Raw genomic sequence first — 17139 nt, 5'->3', positions numbered from 1 at the left:
ATTACAGAGAATAAAAGTCATCCTGATTGGTTGAAATGGGTATGAACAGGTGTACTATGATGGAGTCAACAGTCTGTAAGATTGCCTGTGTGTGACTGAGGAGTAAAGCCAATGAGTTTTGGCTTTATATATGACTGGAAAACCCTGGGGTGGGTGGGATTATTAGTCCCAGTGAGTCAGCGAAGTGCTGTATTAAAAAGTTCTCTAGGTATGACCAGAACTGATATGGTCTGATCAAGAATTTCCAGTTGATTTAACTTTCAAATTCCACTAGAATATAACTAGGACTGGCAGAACCTTTCCTCAAAGTTAGAATGCTACAGGACCAGAAGCAGTTAGAAAAGCCTATTCTCTATCAGAGCTAGGCAGGAAAGGAAAGAGGGTAGATCTGTGGGTATAGCTGACCAACAACGACCCCTCTGACTATCCTGCCAATACGGCACTGCCAACAGTGAGAGAAGCTTGATGAACAGGTTTAAGGAAGAGAAGGTAAAATGGTATCATATGTGATATATGAGAATAGCAGCCTATGGATATGTTAACAGAGGTCTTTTTTATCTAGAGCATTAAGCCCTTGATGGTGAGCTGAAGATTGGGGATTCCTGTGATAATGAAGGGTTTACTTTTCAGAGACAGTTGTAATTAGGGTGGAGTTAATTTGTGATAAGTAGTATATTTGGGAAAGCTATTTAGGAAGTGTTCGTCTTGGGGTGGGTGGGCTTAAGCTTAAGACCTGTGGAATGTGTTTGCTGTAACCTATCTGTAGAGCTGCATTTAAATGCACCAGAAATGCCCAGAACCACAGCTCTAAGGATTGGGACAAGCAAATCACAATTTTAGCAGAGTAGATAAAAACAGTTTTTTTTTTTTTTTTGAAAGATGTAAAGATATAAATGCAGAGTTAAAGGCAGAGCAAATCTGATCTATGAGTGTCCTTCAGGCAGGAGTCAAGTGAGAGGCTGATATGCACAGGCAGGGAGAGGGACCTTGGGGTGATGGCGTCTGAGGATCTTAAAGTGATGAAACAGTGTGACAAGGCGGTTGCCATAGCCAGAAGGATTCTAGGCTGCATAGAGAGGAATAACCAGCAGAAGAAAGGAGGTGTTGATGCCCCTGTTCAAGTCGTTGGTGAGGCCCCACGTGGAGTATTGTGTTCCGTTTTGAAGGCCGTATCTTGCTAAGGATGTAAAAAGACTAGAGAGTCATTCCGTGTCAAGTGGACCAATTTTAAAGGTCGTCCCCACCTCACCATCTCAGATTTTGATGAAATTTGGTACATAGTTTCTTTATGATAAAAAACTAAGCTGTGCAAAACTTTAGTTCAAAAGACTAAAAATTGGAGATTCTAGGGGACCTCAAGTAAAGGGTTGCAAAATGTCGCCTGAGCAAAAATGACATTTTGGGCCAACTTCCAGAAGCTGTAAAACTGGAAGTTTTAGTAGTACAAGGGGGATATTTGGAGAACCTGCACTACTTTTAGGGCTTAATGAACTGGCAAAACCCCATGTTCCTAGTCCTCTTACTTTTTGAATGGTTTAGGCTCAAACTTTGCCAAAAAAACGGCAAAAATCAATTTACAGTGATGTTGAGGCTGCTGTAGTTTCTAAACTAGTTGGCCTTTCAGGTTGATTTTTGGTAGGTGTACTAAATGCACGGCTGTAATGAGGCATTCCAATTTGCAGCACTTTCCTTCAAGTGGTTGAAAAATTATAAGCGTTCAAAGTTGGTATAAAAAGCATTTTTGCCCATTTTGGGCTATCTTTGATGCCCTTGATCTCCAGTGGGACAGCTTCAATATTCTTTCTTTTAGCACCATTAGAAAGAGCAGATTTCCTTCTATCAGAATATGTAGTTTTCAATTTGGAGTCTCTCCATATAAGGATTGCAAAAAAAGTGTTTTTTGGCCAGTATTGTTGAATGATAGATGAAACGGATATAGGGCCCATCAATGTTTCTAATTGCTGTATAAGTCACTCAGTTGCTTTAAGCATGCGTTGGTCCATGGTGGCTATGCCACTACCAATTCAATAGGAAGTGGCAACCTCATCGCCAAGAGGTCACGCCCGATAGCAAGGCAAGTCCAGCCACTTGGCACAGGTTCCCAAGCCTGAAGGTGGGCATCTTACTTGAGGTTCCCAAGCCTCATTTGGTTGTCTTTGCCTAGTTTCTCAAGCCTAATGGGGGTGTCTTAATGGTTCCCAAGTAAAACCTCAGTGCTGAAGTGACAAGAATTTTTCACTGATAAGTTTCACTGCTGTTTCTGGAAATGTATACTGTCGTCCAAGTGTGTAGTTGCTGGTACTGGAAGAACTGCTAGAATATGCTGTTCAGAAATCCAACAAGAATCTCTTCTGCTAGGCCAATGAAATGATCGTGCAGGCCCGCATGGATGCATAAAGTTGACCAAGGCATCATGTTCTTCAAATGATGTGTCACAGACATTGCCAATCCACCATTTGTTGTCATAAACACAGGCAACATACTGCCCAGGCTGAAGTTGAGACACATTTATGCCAGGTACACTCACTGGGTCATCCGACTGACAAAGTTTGACAACAAATGAGGAGGAATCATTTGACATTCTACTGACTGAAATTTGGTTCAAGTCAATGGGAATAAACTGGTGATTTAGTTCCAGCAACTGTGGAAGCTTTACTGAATCTTTCCTCTTGTGCAGATCTTGAAGATTCAATTTCATCCTTGGAAACAAAAAAGAACTTGATTTTATTTATTTTTTGATCACAAAATTCAAACAAGCCTTGTGCTGTGAGAATTTGGCTATTTTTAGGTCGTTGCAAACTAGCCTGAGCAGCTAGTCGCTTTGTTGTACCACCTATGGCATCACATGGTGACTTGCCATGGCTTCTGCCAAAGAAATTCCACTGTGCACTTATTCCAAATTCTGTTTGATGATAGCACAAGTTGGCAAAGTTTTTGAAGTTCTTGTATTGTGCAGCTGAGCCATCACTAAAGTATGTTACATATTTTATTTCTCCAATTTTGCTTTTCAAGAACGTGATTAATTTTTCCAAGAATGCATGTACAGCAACTGCATCATGCCGCAAGCTGTCACTTATTTTGCAAACACTTATGCACTGAATTTCACCTGAAGCATCACGGAAGTACCCAACAAATGGATGCAGTGTAGCTTGACTGTTTTCCCAGTGGAAACCTTGAACAGCATCTTGGACAATAAAGGAGTAGTTTTCAGCAAAGTCCAAGAGAACAACAATTTCACAAGGATTTAGGTTTTCTTTAAGTATTGTGTCTGATGTTTGGAAATGTAATGGTGAATTGACAGGTTTGAAACTTTCAATGCAAGCTCAGATACAAAATCATCAACATACATTTGTTTGGTCTCCAGTGTGGTGCGATCTGTATGAACCCACTGCTTAAACTCGATTGTTTCACCTGGGTCAGCATCAATGAACACTTCTGTCAGGTAATTTTCAGGCACATCTTTACCTGGACATATTTCACACCTGTGAAGCATGCATTCTTTGCATTCCAAATTGCACACAGTTTTAGCCATCAGTGCTTTGTAATCTTCGTTCAGCAGATGGCTTCCAGCAAGCATAAGCTTCACATTTTGATGAATGACACAAACACACACTGAATGCATACCAGATGAGCCAACAGTGACACACCATTTTGGCCTTAGCTCACAAAATTTGGAAAAACCCACTTCTGGCCCATTTCGAGTACGATATGCAACAAACATTTCTTTTAGATTGCTAAGCAGCAAGTGCTTTTGCATTTGAATTTTTTCAGTGCCAGTTCTGACAGAGACAAAATCTTTTTTCCCTAGGCACAGTCTACTGAATTCATCATCTTCAAAAAAGCCAAGAATTTTTTTTTCTGTTTCTTCTGGTAAAACTTTACCTTTCTTCTTGTCTGGTTTTGCCAGAATTCCACAAACTGATTTCAGATTTCTTGCTTTTTTAACCATTCTAGTTGAAACCATGAATTCTGAGGCAGTTCTTTGAATAGACCAGCTGTTTGGTGCTAAAGTTAGTATTTGCAGTTTTTCTGCATGATTTGCTGAAACTTGGACTTTGTTTTTCAACTCGTTTAGCAGGTTATCATAATCAGAACATTTGTCACATTTCTGACTGGTAGAATGTCTAAGCCACCAGCAACTGCAAGATGATGACTCTCAAAGTATTTTGCACTCGCCTGATTTTGCGCTTGGTGTAGCCTCGTACATCACGCTTGCTGACTTTTTTGAACTTTAATGGAGAAAAACCAAGAGATGTCAAACTTGTGTTCAACTTGCCAGAAATGTCACTGTGTTCATCATCTGCTGCTGTTGATGATGATAAAGAATCAGCAGCTCTGTTACTGACGTCTTTTCAACAAGATGGACATAGTTTCTGACCCGGCACAAATATTTTGCTTGTTAAGGCCTTTAGCTGGGCTGCTAGTGTGTCATCCAGCACTCTTAAGCCCCTTTTTGCATTATGACCACCTTTGGAAAATGGGTTACAGCAGGTTCTTTGCAAAAATTCAAACTTTTTCAACAGTAAAGATTCATGATGAAGGCAAATAGTTGATCCAGCATAGAAAAGTTGACCAGAATGCTCTTGTAACAACTTCTGTTGATCAGGCAGAAGCTCTTCAATTAATTTCAAACCTTTATTTTTATTGTATGTCAGTAAATGACACTCTGATGTGCTTGAACAGCCAACTGAGCAAAGTGGAAATTCATCTGATCTTTCTGGATCCATTGATGACCATTAGCATCAGTTCAACAAACGCGTTTATTCTTGCAATCAGGTTTTCAATGGGTAAAATTTTACTTCAGTCTAAAGTGATTAATATCTTCATTTGTGGCATTTAATTCAATATAAATGAGCCTGTCGGTGCAGGTGCGAGTTTCTTCAACAAGAAGTATGTATACAATGGTTTCCACCCTATTTTTTAGTTTACTTGAACACAGTTTTATAACATAATATTTAAAGAAAACTTCTTTAGCCAGTTAGACTTGGCCAATTATGATTGGTGAACCCTGTTGCAAGGCAGAATTGTTTGTTTCATTGCCCAATTGTATGCTTCTGGTACCTCCTGGCTCCTGAGTGTCTGTTGCTAGGCTTACTTTGATGCCTACAGTTCACTAAGAGGTCAAACTGTAGCAAGGGTGAAGAAACACCAGCAACAGACACTCAGACGCCTTGCAACAGGGTCCACCAATCATAATTGGCCAAGTCGGTCATCCTAACTGACTGCAGTTTTCTTTAAACCTGTCATGAAACCTGGCCTCATCCTTCCACATCCTAAAAAACATTCCTGTTTTTTAGTTTTCTTGAATACAGTTTTATAACATAATGTGTTCTTTATTTTAAAAAATTGTTGCTTTTTGAAAGAAGAATCACTTTTACTACACTTGTATCAAGGGTGTAGTGAAGAAATCACAGGCTGCTGCCCGCAAACATTTGAGGGCATTTTTGCAATCCTTATATGATGAGACTCCAAAATGAAAACTAAATATTCTGATAGAAGGACATCTGCTCTTTCTAATGGTGCTAAAAGAAAGAATATTGAAGCTGTCCCACTGGAGATCAAGGGCATCAAAGATAGCCCAAAATGGGCAAAAATGCTTTTTATACCAACTTTGAACGCTTATAATTTATCAACCACTTGAAGGAAAGTGCTGCAAATTGGAATGCCTCATTACAGCCCTGCATTTAGTACACCTACCAAAAATCAACCTGAAAGGCCAACTAGTTTAGAAACTACAGCAGCCTCAACATCGCTGTAAATTGCTTTTTGCCGTTTTTTGGCAACGTTTGAGCCTAAACCATTCAAAAGGTAAGAGGACTAGGAACATGGGGTTTTGCCAGTTCATTAAGCCCTAAAAGTAGTGCAGGTTCTCCAAATATCCCCCTTGTACTACTAAAACTTCCAGTTTTACAGCTTCTGGAAGTTGGCCCAAAATGTCATTTTTGCTCAGGCGACATTTTGCAACCCTTTACTTGAGGTCCCCTAGAACCTCCAATTTTTAGTCTTTTGAACTAAAGTTTTGCACAGCTTAGTTTTTTATCATAAAGAAACTATGTACCAAATTTCATCAAAATCTGAGATGGTGAGGTGGGGACCCCTGGTCCACTTGACACGGAATGACTCTAGAAGCAGTCCAGAGGAAGGCGACAAAAATTATATGGGGCTTGAACCATAAGATGTATGAGAAGAGAATGGAAGACCTGAATACGTATAACCTAGAGGAAAGAAGGGACAGGGAGCTATGATACAGACATTTAAATACTTGTATTAATATAGAAACAAATCTTTTCCAGAGTAGGAGAAATGGTAAAACTAGAGGACAGCCTGTCCGGTACTATGTAAGTCACATTGAGCCTGCAAATAGGTGGGAAAATGTGGGATAGTAGGTGCTGCAGTCATCTACTTTGTATTAGAAAACATAATAGAAACATAAAATATAAAACTTCTCTAGATTTTGGCCCAATCTTTTACATTTTTTTTCAAACGAAACAACCCCCCCCCCCCCCCCCCAGTGGCGTAGGCCTACCTTGGTCTCAGGTCCACCCAGTAGCAGCACACCTATGAAGTGTCTGGCAGGGATTCCCAAGCCCCACTGAAGGAGTGGAACGCCGGTACTACCTGAATACTACTGAGCAACAGGACAACCTCATGTTTTGTGCCTACTGATGGACTTTTACTTATGCTCTCTACCTCTGCTTTTGGCTGTTTGGCCACACCTTATTACTGCACTGGACATTTGTGCCTTATCCAGTTTTACTGTTTACTAATGAAAGAAGTTGCTGTTTACTAATGAAAACACAGAATGCAGGGCTATTAGACATATAGCTTGTAACAGTAGTTAGCAAGGCCTATACAAGACCAGCTTGCCTGTAGCAACGCCATCTGAATAGACTACCTTGGAGGGTGCTGACACCCCCCTGCATTCCTGAGCCGAACCTTATCTCCTGTGCTAGAAAGGAGCATTGTGTGTGTGTGTGAAGAATAAGCTGCTAAGTTTCGTTTTTCTTGCCAGTATCATTTCAGTGTTATGACGTGTGTACGTACTGGGACTACAATTTTGTACTGTAAGAACTACAAATGTTTACTGCGCATGACAGGTATGACGTGTAAGGGGCCAAATGCGCAGGCCCAGTAGGGAAGTATAAATGTAAGCGTCAGATGATTTATGACACACAGTGTCCCGAGGCTACTCGGTACTGTTCACTTGCTAGCAATAAAGTTGCCTTGTTTGGAACCAAAATTTGCCTTTCGTCTCCTGATTTCCCACCTGTTTCATTGGCGACCCAGATGGGACAGAAGTAGAAAGGGGAATCGGATTATATTCTTCCCCTCCCCCACTGCGGTCGGATCGGGTCATCGACCCCCACCTGAGAAGGTGGTGAGTGGCCACCGCTGATTTCAGCGTCCATCTCCCGGAGGAGGGCCGATCCACTCCGCCTGACTGTAGAGGGGGCTGTGTGGTTCCGACAAGGCACCTTTTTCCATTTCAGAGAGAAGCGTACGACGGCGCAGCCTGCGACCCCGGCGGACAGGCGAGTATACTCTACGTAGTGACCGGCCCAGTAAGGACCGAAGAAGAGGCGTGATCACCCTCTTTTAGCCAGTGACTACTACGGACTATTGGTATCCGACTAGGTCCCGAAACTCACTAGGCTCCGGCGACGAAACCGAGCGGCGAACGAACGGGGGGGTTTTCTTGTGGCGTATGAAAGTGTGTGAGTGGGCTTGCAGTTCCAGGCCGGGCGACCGCGTCCTGGTCAGGCCGAGTGTTGACCCTTCTGTGTCTGGTGGAACGAGACCCCTTACTCCTCCACCTCCCCTTTCCCCCCTTTGTCCGTCACCTGTCCTTTGGCACTCAGGTTAGGATGGGCGGGGGTGGATCTTCACCGTTAGATTTAATGACGGAACACTTTAGCGAAGTGTTCGACCTAGATAAATGTAGCAGGGCCGGGATGATACAGAGATGTCAATTTATGTGGCCAGGGCTAGGAATTGCTGGATGGCCCCCGGAAGGGTCATTCGAGTATGAAAAAGTGGCGGCGGTCATGAATATTGTTATAATTGAGGGGAACCCAGGCTGCCCCGAGGACATTCCATACATAGAAGCGTGGTTGGATGTAGTCCGGGATCCGCCGGCTTGGGCCCAACGGAAGGTAGAAAAGGCCGCCCTTATGTTGGTAAAGCAGAGAAAAGGCCGGAAAACCAAACTTAGAACCCTGCCGACCCATGCCTTCGCTCTCCAAAGCTCGGCAACCGCTGCCGTCCCGAAGGCCGCAGGGACCGCCCCCATACGGCCTACCGCCCCTAGCACTGAAGCCACTGAGGCCACGCCCCCTGCTACCAGAGTTAAGGCAGGAACTACGCCCAGTACTACCAACACACTTTCTAGGAAGAAACCCCCAAAGAAAACCGCAGGGAAAGTTCAGGGTTCGGCCGAGAAGAAGCCTCCAAAAGCCCCGATACTTGCTACGGCGGAAGCATACGAAGACGACATTGCGCCGCCGCCCTATGCTCCTATGTACCCTGACCTTACGGGCCTAGCGGAAGGCCCCGCTGACGCCGGGACTTCCGGGTCAGAGTCGGATGCCGGGGAGACGTCCCGCCCAGCCTCACCTGAGTCACCTGGCCTCGCAACCACACGGAAGAGTAAACGGGTTGTGAAGAATATTACTCGGTTCCCCCAATCGAGTCCGCAACAGGCCCTTCCGTCCAGCCGAAAAGGGGGAACCTCTCACTTATTCCCAGTCCGACAGTCCACCACCTATACCCCTAACCCGGCAGAAGGGGGGGGCCAGCCCATCGAATCAACAGTCTATAGCCACGTTCCCTTCTCAAGTGCCGATTTGTATAACTGGAAATTCCATGGGCCGTCCTACGACCAGAAACCCGAGCAGCTGATAGAGCTGGTGGAAGGCATTATATACAGCTACAATCCAACTTGGGCCGACCTTAGGCAGTTGAGCGCCCACATCCTGACCTCTGAAGAACGCCGCCTTTTACAACAAAATATGGAGCAAGCCATCCGGGATGCGAATCCGGCCCATGCCAATTTACAGAACCTACTAGAAACGGAGGCGCCCATCGCTGCCCCCACGTGGGATTACCGAACCGCCGAAGGCCAAACCTTTATCCGCCGATACCAACAGGCGTACCTGGCCGCCTTAAAGAAGGGGAAGCAGAAGGTTACCAACATGGGAAAAATCCACAGTGTAGTCCAACAAAAGGACGAAAGTCCAGGGGACTTCCTTGAACGACTTATGGAAGCATTCAGAAGGCACAGCCCGATAAATCCCGAAGACCCTAAGAACCTCCCAACCGTGGTTATGAGTTTTGTTAGCCAGTCAGCACCGGATATACGAAGAAAGCTACAGAGAACGGAGGGGTTCGAAGGGATGAGCCTAAGCCAACTGAAAGCTATAGCTGATCGCGTATTCGGATATCGCGACCAGGAGGAGAAGGTGGAGGCCCGGAAGGAATCGACCAGACGGATGCGGGAGAAGGCAGATGTGTTGGCCACGGTGCTGGAAGAACGAATGAGGTCTAGACCAAAGGGGAGGGGCAGGAGAACAAGAGGAACGCGGTCCCCCATAGGGCGTAACCAGTGTGCAAATTGCCGACAAGAAGGACACTGGTGGGCTGATTGTCCAGAGGAGATACGGGACAACCCGAGAGAAGAGGAATCATGGGACCGGCAGAGAGAGGAGGAGACCGGCGACCGCACGGGGGCCCCTAGGCGAGGCCGTGGAAGGGGCCGAAGAGAGAGAGGACGGGATGACCGGAGGGAATGGCAGATGGCTGTGGACGCTACCCGAGACGGCACAGCATGAAGAAACCGGGAGGGCAGAGTCCCCACTGACCCTCTGGTGGAAATTCGGGTGGGGACAGAATCTATGAAGGCCTTACTAGACACAGGGGCCCAGCGATCTGTTATCACCACAGCCATAGCCCCAGCCACGAAAGAAACTATACCAATTGTGGGAGCCTCCGGGAAATCCCTTGCGGCCCCCCTCCTCAAAGAGCGCCAAGTCCAGATCGGAGGGACGATGGTGTCCCATCAGTTCATACACATCCCTGGATGCCCGGTCCCCTTGATTGGTCGAGACCTACTCTGTAAGCTCCAGGCCACCTTGAAGTTCAAGACTACGGGTGAAGTGGAAGCTCGCTTTGAAGATCGGCCAGTGACACTTATCTGTCCAGTAAGAGAAGAATGGAGACTACACGTTCCCCCAACTGTAGGACCCGGCGACTGCCGTTACGACCAGAACACCCCTTTCGCCCAGCAGAGGCGAGCCATAATGGATGAAGTGCCTGATGTATGGGCAGAATTGAACCCCGGCGGACTGGCCGTTAACGCTATCCCCATCTGGATTGAGCTCAAACCAAATGCTCAAGTTGTCAACCAAGGACAATACCACATCCCCTATGCAGCCCGGCATAGTATGCATACACATCTACAGAAACTCCTTCAACAGGGAGTCCTTAAACCAATCAGATCCGCATGGAACACCCCATTGTTGCCCGTTAAGAAACCAGGAACATCCGAGTACAGACCCGTCCAGGACCTGAGGAAAGTCAACAACCAGGTAGCCGACATAGTTGCCCTCGTACCAAATCCATACTCCATCCTAGCCCAAGTGCCATCTCAGACCAAGTGGTACAGTGTCATTGATTTGAAGGACGCCTTCTTCTCCATCCCTCTTGCTGTCGACAGCCAAAAGTTGTTTGCCTTCACGTGGGAAGACTTGCAGACGGGAACCAAGCAGCAATATACATGGACCCGTCTTCCCCAGGGGTTCAAGAACTCGCCTACCCTCTTCGGCGACCAACTCGCCCAGGACCTGAAGACGTATCAGGACGAGTATGGGCCAGTCGTCCAATACGTGGATGACCTGTTGGTGGCCCGTGAAACGTACACGGACTGTGCAGAAGCCACCCTTTACCTCTTGAAGACCCTGGAAGCCCAGGGGTACCGGGCCAGTCGCAAGAAGGCACAGATATGCGAGATCGAAGTCGAGTATCTGGGGTTCCGCCTCCGAGAAGGACCCCGAAGGCTCGGTATCCCCCGAACCCAAGCCATCCGCAACCAACCTACTCCTGCAAATAAGAAGGAACTACGGGCACTCCTCGGAGCCGCTGGATATTGCCGCATTTGGATTATCAATTTTGCCATCCTGACCCACAGTTTGTACGCCAAGCTGAAGGGGCCTGAACTCGAGGGCCAGGATCTCCAGTGGGAGAAAAGCGAACTGAAAGCCCTTCAGGACCTTAAGGATGCCCTTGCGGCTCCACCAGCGCTCGGACTGCCAGATGTGACTAAGCCGTTCCACTTGTTCATCGACGAAAAGAAGGGATTGGCACTTGGAGTCCTCACCCAACTGGTCGGTACCTGGCAACGCCCTGTAGCATACCTCTCCAAGAGCATGGACAACGTGGCACGAGGATGGCCGGGCTGCCTACGAAGCATTGCGGCTGCTTGTCTCCTGATACACGAGGCCAATAAACTCACATTCGGCCAAACACTTTTTGTGACCACACCCCACACCATCCGCGGCCTACTCGAGAGCCACGGACCCAGATGGATGACCAACTCCCGATTGGTCAAATACCAAGCCCTCCTGTGCGAAAATCCGGAGGTGCGGATCCTGGACACGACCAACCTCAATCCTGCCACCCTCCTTCCGGCCCCTGAACCACCACTCCACGACTGTGAAGAGGTAATGGCCACTGTGCACTCGAGCAGACCTGACCTGAAGGATCAACCCTGGCAAGGGGGCATCACCCTTTTTACCGATGGAAGCAGCCAGGTGATAGAGGGAATTCGAAGAGCTGGCTATGCGGTGGTATCTGAGGACCATGTGATCGAGGCTATGGCTCTGACACCCGGAACGTCAGCCCAGAAAGCGGAGCTGATCGCCCTCACCAAAGCCCTCCTGTGGGCTGAAGGAAAAGTTGTCAACATTTACACCGACTCCAAATACGCTTTCCTCACCCTCCAGGTGCACGGAGCCTTGTACAAGGAGAGGGGATTTCTGACAGCTGAAGGGAAAGGACTTGCAAATGCCGCTGAGATCTGCCAATTACTCGAGTCGGTATGGAAGCCGAAGAAGGTGGCTGTGATGCACTGCAGGGCCCACACTGGAAGAACGGACCCTATCGCCCGGGGAAATCAGCGGGCAGACGACGCTGCAAAAAGGGCAAGTCAGCTCCCCTACTCCTCTCACCCTCCTGACCCCGTACTCGTCGTCCAGCTCCCTACGGAGACCCCTATTTACACCCCCCAAGAAACGGAATGGGCCCAACAAGAGGGTCTACAGTCACGCAATGGCTGGTGGATACTACAGGATGGGCGCATATGGATACCCGAAGCCTTGGCCTGGACGGTGGCCAAGGAGGCTCACGACCGCACCCACCTGGGAAGGGACGCCCTGGGGCGCTTACTTGAGAAGACCTACTACATCAACAAACTATCCCTGTGGACCAAAAACGCTTCCAGCCGATGCGCGACTTGTGCCCGGAACAACCCTCGAACGGGGCCCGGCCCTATGCCAGGACATGTTCTCCGAGGCACCAGCCCTTTCCACGTGTGCCAGATTGACTTCACACACATGCCCCCGGCGCGCGGCTACAAAGCTATCCTCGTCGCCGTGTGTACCTACACCGGATGGATTGAAGCCCAGCCTACTAGAACGGAAATGGCTAAAGAAGTTACCTCCCTACTGCTTCATCAAATCCTACCCAGATACGGCCTCCCCAAGCAAATAAACTCTGACAACGGTCCCGCCTTCGCTAGCGAAGTAACACAACAGCTCAGTACCAGACTGGGCCTCGATTGGAAGTTGCATTGTGCCTGGAGACCCCAAAGCAGTGGAGTAGTGGAGAGGGCTAACCGATCCCTGAAGAACCAGCTAGCCAAGCTATGCCAAGAAGCAAAAGCCAAATGGCCCGACCTGCTTCCACTGGCCTTGCTGCATCTTAGGTGTACCCCCAAGGCTACCGGCCTTACTCCCTACGAGATGATGTATGCTAGGCCACCACCACTACCCTCCTTTCCCGACTCCTTGCAGATACAGGGTGAGAGTTCCTTAGTGAAACAGATGAGAGCCTTACACCAGGTAGTACAAGACATCCAGCAGTACACTGAAAGAGTAGCTCCCTTGGTCCTCACCAATCCTACGCACAGGTTCAGAGTGGGAGACGAGGTCTGGGTAAAAGAGTGGGATGAATCTGACTGCCTAAAGCCAAAATGGAAGGGGCCCTCCCTTGTTCTCCTAACGACCTCCACCGCTGTTAAAATTGCAGGAAGCCCAGTGTGGATACATTGGACCCGATTGAAGCCTGCTGCTCCCACTAGCAGCACCCTGAAGCGTTGGACTGCGCACCAACATCCTGACGCTCCATTACGGCTGACTCTAAGAAAGACGTGAACCACCAGATTCATGCCTGCCCAGCAACAGGAACTCAGTTTCTGGACCCACTGCGTTTTTGGCTCTCTCTTTATCGCAGCCTTCATCGTGGGCCTCATTATCTTCTTGCTGCAAAAGCTCGGATACCTCCCCCCACATATATAATGCTGACCATCTTCCTTCTCCTGTGTGCAGTTCCGAGCTATCGTCCTGCCACCCTGAGCCTGAATTGCACTGAATGTTTGCGCCTCGTGCGCCACCGTATAGAGGGAGGATATCACCTAGTCACTACCCTCATTCACCAGACGCAGCCCCCGGAAGGCGATTGCCAGTTTCTCCCGACTTGTGCCCTCATCACTCCGAATGGCCTCCAACAGTTCCACAGATGCCTCCAAGGAAATCTCACTATCTGCCACAGCCCTACCAAACCAAGATACTACAATATCACCCTCAGCGTAGGACTACCTGCGTATGTGGCCGGACCTCCGGGAGTCGAGGGAGATGGCATTCTGTATTACATTAATTCTACTCGTATCCTTGTTGGTGGCATCCAAACTGTAGCAACCCTCACCTTCGACGTCTGTGCCGCCATGGACAAGCACCCTTGGTCTCGCAAGTGTGGTAGCCAGAGTTGGCGAGAGGCATACGTTAAGGACCACAAGTATGTCTGCCCCTTCAGTCCAGACATGAGATGCTGCTCCCCGTGGGTGTGGCTCCCATGCGCCGGCGACACTCGAGCCTCGGGCTGGGACCGAGTATGTGCTTATACGGGAGGAGGATATGCCGGATGCGCCGGCCTGGGCGAATTTCGTCGAGGTTCTGGTAACTATGTGTCCCTAGACTGGCCCATCCGAGGACACGACATGCCCTGGAGAGGAACGTGGGGCCTCGGCATTGACGGCGGAGGAATGGATCCGTTGACATATATTACCATATATCAGAGTCTCGAAACGAAGCCTCCTACACACTACCAGACTACTGTTGTTGGCTACCAAGACGTATTTGATGAAATTGCTCGTGCTGAGCAGACCGAGACTAAATTCCCCATTTCCCCAGAAGCCCGAAATATGTTCCTCAATTTGGCTGAAAACATCGCCCTCTCCCTCGGAATTGCCAACTGTTTCGTCTGTGGAGGCACCGACATGGGTGAACAATGGCCCTGGGAAGCGAGAGAGATCCGACAACACACATGGGATGCACTCAACACCACTAACATTACCTTTCCCCAACGGCCGAAGCCGTACGAATGGGCCCTGAGAACAAATATCATAGGTACCCTCTGCGCTAGTCGAGCGCCATCGAAGCGTTACTCTGTACCAGTGGGAGACTCTGCTTGTACGGGGGTTCTTCAGTATAATGGCAGCCGGACGACCTGGTGGCAAACGGACAACCTGCCCGCCCCGGAGCCTATCTGGACAGAACCCACCTTGAACACGACATGGACATACGGAGGGAACGCCTCCCTCAAGTGGGTAGCCCCGGCGGGCTACTACTATATCTGCGGACGCAGGGCCTATGAACAACTCCCGACCCGCTGGTACGGTACCTGCCTCTTGGGCACGGTCCGACCTAGTTTTTTCCTTCTGCCCATACAAGTCGGCGAAACTTTGGGAATCCCCCTATACGTGGAAAAGGGGCCTGATAACCCTACCCGACGAAAACGGTCTTTCCCAATCATCAAGCCCAAAGTCCAGATTGGAGACTGGAAGGACAACGAGTGGCCGCCTGAACGTATCATTCACTACTATGGACCGGCCACATGGGCTGAAGATGGTACATACGGGTACCGCACCCCTATCTACATGCTGAATCGCATTATTCGCCTACAGGCCGTACTCGAAATCCTTACTAACGATTCTGCCCTGGCCCTCAATATCCTAGCTCGACAGAACACTAAGCTCATTACCGCCGTCTACCAAAATCGCTTGGCTCTTGACTACCTCTTAGCCCAGGAGGGCGGGGTGTGTGGCAAGTTTAACCTCAGTAATTGCTGCTTACAGATTGATGACCAGAGCCATGTCATCAGGGAGATAACTGACCGGATGGTCAAACTAGCCCACGTCCCCGTCCAGACCTGGAACAGTGCGTGGGATTGGACTTCCTCCCTCACCAGCTGGCTCCCAACCTCCGGGAGCCTGCAAGGCCTCCTCGTCATAGGTGGCCTGTTTTTGCTGTCCTGCCTATTAATACCTTTGTCTCTCCCCTTAGTTTTCAGGTGTCTCCGCTCCACCATGGAAAGCATCGCTGACCGCCGTGCTGCTGCCCAACTTATGGCTCTCCAGATGTACTCCCCCATTCCCCAGTCTGATGAAGCTGACGATGAAGCACCTTGTGGCTGATGTGCACTTTGAACCCCCTGAGTCACTCAATGGGCCATCACCCTTGTGCCAGCAAAAGACCGGCTACAAAGGGGGGGGGATTCCACTAGGGGCCCTCCGTCTCAACCCCGGCGAAGCAACCAACGGCTGCGCAAGGGCTTAGGGCTCGCTTGTTGCCTCCCTCGCTAACTATCCTTGTCCTTTCTTTCCTTTTCAGGGTTCATGGAGGTGATACTCTCCACCAGAATGGATGTTCAAGTATCAAAAGGGGGGAATGAAGGAGTGGAACGCCGGTACTACCTGAATACTACTGAGCAACAGGACAACCTCATGTTTTGTGCCTACTGATGGACTTTTACTTATGCTCTCTACCTCTGCTTTTGGCTGTTTGGCCACACCTTATTACTGCACTGGACATTTGTGCCTTATCCAGTTTTACTGTTTACTAATGAAAGAAGTTGCTGTTTACTAATGAAAACACAGAATGCAGGGCTATTAGACATATAGCTTGTAACAGTAGTTAGCAAGGCCTATACAAGACCAGCTTGCCTGTAGCAACGCCATCTGAATAGACGACCTTGGAGGGTGCTGACACCCCCCTGCATTCCTGAGCCGAACCTTATCTCCTGTGCTAGAAAGGAGCATTGTGTGTGTGTGTGAAGAATAAGCTGCTAAGTTTCGTTTTTCTTGCCAGTATCATTTCAGTGTTATGACGTGTGTACGTACTGGGACTACAATTTTGTACTGTAAGAACTACAAATGTTTACTGCGCATGACAGGTATGACGTGTAAGGGGCCAAATGCGCAGGCCCAGTAGGGAAGTATAAATGTAAGCGTCAGATGATTTATGACACACAGTGTCCCGAGGCTACTCGGTACTGTTCACTTGCTAGCAATAAAGTTGCCTTGTTTGGAACCAAAATTTGCCTTTCGTCTCCTGATTTCCCACCTGTTTCACCACCAGCCGAAAATCCCTGTCCTTCCTGCATACCAGCCTTCCCTCTGATGTATTCCCGCCTATGCGGAAACAGGAAGTTGCATCAGAGGGAAGGCTGTGGAGCCAACATGAGCAGTGTGTATTAGTTGCTGCTTGATGCCAGTGAAAATCTGCTATTTAAAAGGTGTGGGGGGAGGGGGATGTTTGAGAGACCATATGGCATGCAGGCGAGAGAGGGCGAGACCAAATCACTTGTGGGACAGGGCGGAGTTCTGCCTACCCAACTTGGGCCCAGGCCCACCCAAAATTGTGTGTCTGGTTACGCCCCTGCCCCCCCCCCCACAAAAAAAAAACAAACTAAAATGACACTAACTTTTCCATGCTATCTGATTTTGTTGATTAGAATGCTTTAATTGATACTTTTCAGTTTGTTTTTAGATCCAAACACAATACAGAGACCTTCTTGATATCTGTTAGTTGA

General features: G+C 48.4%; 1 protein-coding gene across 1 annotated transcript in view; it reads left to right on the top strand.

Annotated features, from left to right (window-relative positions):
- The window catches only part of CTIF (cap binding complex dependent translation initiation factor), a 531105-nt gene that overhangs the window by 117347 nt on the left and 396619 nt on the right, over positions 1-17139 (top strand). The gene's annotated exons all lie outside the window — the stretch shown is intronic.

Source organism: Microcaecilia unicolor, chromosome 2, assembly GCF_901765095.1.
Source record: "Microcaecilia unicolor chromosome 2, aMicUni1.1, whole genome shotgun sequence".
In the NCBI taxonomy this organism is placed as follows: Eukaryota; Metazoa; Chordata; class Amphibia; order Gymnophiona; family Siphonopidae; genus Microcaecilia; species Microcaecilia unicolor.
This window is presented reverse-complemented; position numbering and strand designations above follow the sequence as displayed.